Genomic DNA, 4,732 nt, shown 5'->3' with positions numbered 1-4,732 from the left:
GTCTGTTGACTCAAATTTCAACTTACAGCTTATACTTCTGCCTGAGAACTGTCAATTTGTTGGCTCAAATTTTGACTTAATTCTGCCTGAGAACTTTCAATTCTTGAATTTATTTTTGCCTAAGAAATGTCAGTTTTCGAGTTTAAGTCTGATAACATCTTTTCTAACACTGTCAACAGTCTCACAGTGTCAGAAACACTTTCCCTAATATCTGATCGTGTTATAGGTGTGCTCATATTTACTGACAAACTGTCATTAACACAAATCTCAATTGTTCTCCATTCTAAACTAGAAATTTTAGAATGTAAGTACTTATCTCTGTGTCTGTTGTTGGTTGTTAATGTCCGTGTTTTCGAAATTCCTTCAATTCAAGCATGCTTGTGCTCCCAAAGTAGACATATTTTCATCTGGAGAATACACTGGTACGTCATAAGTCCTCTGATCCTCTACCATTTCTAACATAACAATTCCAGCTCATCAAACCATTTCTAACGTAACCAGACCAGAAGCAGAGCATGTCTGACTTTTTTGGAGGTGATAACTTCGCTGCAGAAAGTCTTGGGTCAATACCAGACATACACCAATTAATATGTTAGCAACACTTGTTTATCTGTCACAACTTACAGGCACGGGAACACATCAGCTAGTCATCCAACCGCTCTCTTTCCAAGCCTTTTTGACAAGGTATATTTATAAATCTTTTAACAATCACGTTCTTTGACATTGTTATGTTATTTCATGTTTGATGTTATGATTGCAATGTTAACCCAGCAAATGACTTTTTACAGCATTTGAAGGCTAAAATGCAAGATAATTACATACAACCCAAAAGCTTTAAATCGTGTTACAAAAGATTAATGATTCGTTCTTCTAACATTATTTATGATACAATTGTCTTTCTGAATCAGGTTACGTAGCCAGTTTAATCGAATCTTCTCTAGTTTTCGTAATATGTGGACATTGCACTGAATTTATCTATAGAATGTTCCAGAACATTAATTTTGATTGTGTTCTCCTGACTTGCAAAGATATGTAAATGTTAAGCTTTTCCAAAATTAATGGTTTACACAGTTAATTTGCATTACAGTAAAAAATGAATTTTTACAAATTGCATTATAATTACAAAACTGAATGAAAAAGGTTACTAACATTTATACACCACCAACACTAATCCCAGAACTACTACTTTCTCCTCAAAACATCCCGAAATTCATATCTAAGTGGCAATGACTTATCCTACCTGTACATCAATTTACCTGACTAAGAACATACATTAACTGGTTTGTGACACAGTTCAACATTTTTGTCACAACTACTTCACAGAGTTGCACTAAGTGACCCTATTCACCAAGTGTCCCTACACACCATCCACATCTGTTTCAGCATGTATCACACACTACGATAACCTGCTGTATTGGGTACTCTACATGACCCAGTGCAGCTTGTTTCATTACAATGTACAGATTGGACTCCATCTACATGCGCTAGCAGCATCATGAGGACATTAGTCTTGCCACAGTTGGACAGACCTACAGTAACTACTCATATATTATGAGGAAGAAGTATTCTATTCTTCTTCTTCTTTTTCAGATCTTCTTTCGCATCTTCACAGGACCAGTCAGTAACAATAAAGGCCTTGTGACAGGGATGTTTCACCCATCCTGCCATGATACCAACTATGTCATGTTCTGACAAGTACTGGGCATATACAGAGTGTACATTAAGTCTGGGAACACTTTCAATTATTTATTGCACAAGAACTAAACATTCTTCAGATGTCATACATATTGCATTTTGAAGAGAAACTTTGAAAGTATTTTTTATAAACATTCGAAATGCAAACCATCAGTGAGCCGACAGACATCAATACGGTAATCGAATTCTTCCCATACCCGTCCCAGCATGGCATCATCAACTGTGGCAGTCGCTTCCCATTTTCTCTCCAAGAGTTCTCCTACGTCACATGGTAGAGGTGGTACACATATACCAGATCTAAAAAGTGTCCCCACAGAAAAAAGTCACATGGAGTGAGATTTGGTGATCGGGGAGGACATTTCATGAAACAGCTAAAAAATAGGGTGGAGCCCCATCCTGCTGAAAGATGAACGGGGAGTCCAATTGCATTTGTAGCTATTGCTGCAACATGTCCAAGACGGAGTATCCAGTGATAGTGCTCTTGGCAAATAAGAGTGCACTGTACGGTTTTCAACGTGACGAGGTCCAAAAAACATTTACCTTTGCGGAATCATGCTCAAATTCATTGCATTTGTGTGGATGCTTTGTACCCCAGATTCGACAATAATGCCTATTCACTTTCTCATTAGTGTGAAAAATGGCTTCATCACTGAAGATTAAGTGATAAATAATGCCATTCCCATTTTCAGTCAATTGTTGCAATTGCGAACAAAACTCAAAATGCTTGTCTTTGTTGTAGTCTTTGAGCTTTTGCACTAGCATAGACAGCATCTGTCGCAGGACTTTCCACACTGTCATTTCGAGTTCATGGGATGCACGACACCCCGATTTCTTTGGACTCTTCATGAATGTCTCTCGTACGCAATCCACATTCACTTCTCACACTTTGTCGGGCACAAACAACCCTAAACTGTGTGTTCTTCACAGTTCAATTCCTCAGCCTCTTAATGTTGCTTGCAGCGTTAATTTCAGTTCCTGCCATGCGCCATCTTTTGTTGACTAGCGATCCCAAGGGGGCGTTGTGTGCTCTGTGTGAAGCGGTTCCTTGTTACACATGCAGCTTTGGGTGAATGGGAAGGCCAGCAGTGGGGCGTGGTCCTTGGTTACTGGCTTTGGGTCTGCATAGAGGTATGTGATTCAAGACGTTATGGAAATTCTATCAGTTCTGTTTCCCCTATATACAGTTTTATATAGCTTAGAGAGTAACTTATTGTAGTCAAGTTTATTATGTGGGTTTCACACGGCCAATGTGATCCCAAAGTGATGGTTTTTAAGAGCAATTTGTAACCACTTTTATATCCTGAATTGTTCACGGTGAAACAGAGTTGTGTTAGAAGCCTATATATATATATATATATATATATATATATATATATATATATATATATATATATATTGAAATTCATTATGCTATTTCCATGATTTCATGTATATGCCCCTTTCAATGGGTGCTAGATTTATCCTGTCTCATTTAGTGTTTAAGTAAGCCCACTGAAACATCATTCTCAAATTAAACTAATTGATCCGGCTTCCTGCAACACTTTAATTTGCTTAGTTCTCTGTGTTTTACGACTTATCTTGTTGAAAGGTGTTTCATTGCTATAATGTATACCAGTCAAATCTGAACCAAGTTTTTCTCCAGTTTAAATGTTTGTTCCCTATTTTTTGAGGAATTTAAATTTTCTAAATTTAAAAGCCTTAATCTGTTTTCTATAAACTGTTGTCAGTATAGCTGTGACCTACCCAATCAATTGTAACACATAACTGTTGGTGTTTTAACTGGTTTTGTTGCAATAAATGCAAACTTAGGGTGATTCATATTCCCGGTTCCTCATCCTCAGTAATGATAGAGTTAAATTTTTATTTAAAGCTTGTGTTAAGATTTTTCGGTGAGTTACTGGGAGAAAAGAAAAGGTGGTGTTTCAAATGGTAGCAGAGTGTGGTTGTTGTCCTCTCTGACCAGTGGGAGGGAAGTTATTATTTTGCTCCACTGTTTGCATTTGCTGTATAGCAATCTTGGATAAGTATTTACTGATTTTGGAGTTTTGTTTTATACTGTGTTCCACTTGGCTTGCGTCGTGATGGGGCAGCAGGACAGTCCCGGCCCGGTCTCGTCTTTTAAAGAAGGACCAATTGGTCTACGAGTTCAGTATTCAGCAACAGCACACTCAGGGATGGGGAGAGGGGGGGGATTGGCGAATTGGTCGCTAGATTGCGTGGGGCCTTGACTAGTCCTGTCATCATTTCAGGCGAACTTGCTGGACAGATCAGTGATGTAATGAGATTTTCACTCTGCAGCAGAGTGTGCGCTGATATGAAACTTCCTGGCAGATTAAAACTGTGTGCCCGACCGAGACTCGAACTCGGGACCTTTGCCTTTTGCGGGCAAGTGCTCTACCAACTGAGCTACCGAAGCACGACTCACGCACGGTACTCACAGCTTTACTTCTGCCAGTACCTCGTCTCCTACCTTCCTAGAGCACTTGCCCGCGAAAGGCAAAGGCCCCAAGTTCGAGTCTCGGTCAGGCACACAGTTTTAATCTGCCAGGAAGTTTCAGATCAGTGATGCTTCACATTTGATTGGTAGTGCTGTTGAGGAGTTGGCCCAGAGTATTGCATTTCTCCATGGTACACATGTCACCTCGAAACAGAAGGGGAGATTACAAGCCCAGTAATGTCATCCGTACTCGCGCATTTGTGGTTTGGAATTTTTGTCGTTAAATAGAGAACAGCAGGACTTGGTTGGCCAACTTTCCCAGAAAGTAAGTGGCTTGCAGGTTAAGGCCAGTGTGCTGGGGTTGGAGCATATTCATTATGATGATGAAGAAAGTTTGAATTCCTTAGCCCATAATAATCAAAGTTTGCAGGGTCAGTATTTTAAGGGTGAAGTGTCGGAAATGTTTGCCAAACTGCCTAATCCCACTATGTACCTTCTGCAAGGGATTTCTCAGGTAATGACTGACAATTTAGATCAAGTTCAGGTGTTATGGTTAACCTTAAATCTTGAGATACGAGCTTATGCCTTACAGGTTCCCCA

The 4,732-nt window shown here is 39.4% G+C and overlaps 1 non-coding gene across 1 annotated transcript; it reads right to left on the bottom strand.

The window, feature by feature from the left end:
• Positions 1-4,037: 4,037 nt before the first annotated feature.
• Positions 4,038-4,112, bottom strand: Trnal-caa (transfer RNA leucine (anticodon CAA)). The gene has a single exon. It is a non-coding gene; the product is annotated as a tRNA-Leu (tRNA).
• Between the last annotated feature and the right edge of the window lie 620 nt (positions 4,113-4,732).

Source organism: Schistocerca nitens, chromosome 5 (genome assembly GCF_023898315.1).
Source record: "Schistocerca nitens isolate TAMUIC-IGC-003100 chromosome 5, iqSchNite1.1, whole genome shotgun sequence".
Taxonomy (NCBI): Eukaryota; Metazoa; Arthropoda; class Insecta; order Orthoptera; family Acrididae; genus Schistocerca; species Schistocerca nitens.
The sequence above is the reverse complement of the archived record's forward strand: the minus strand, read 5'-3'. Positions and strand labels throughout refer to the sequence as shown.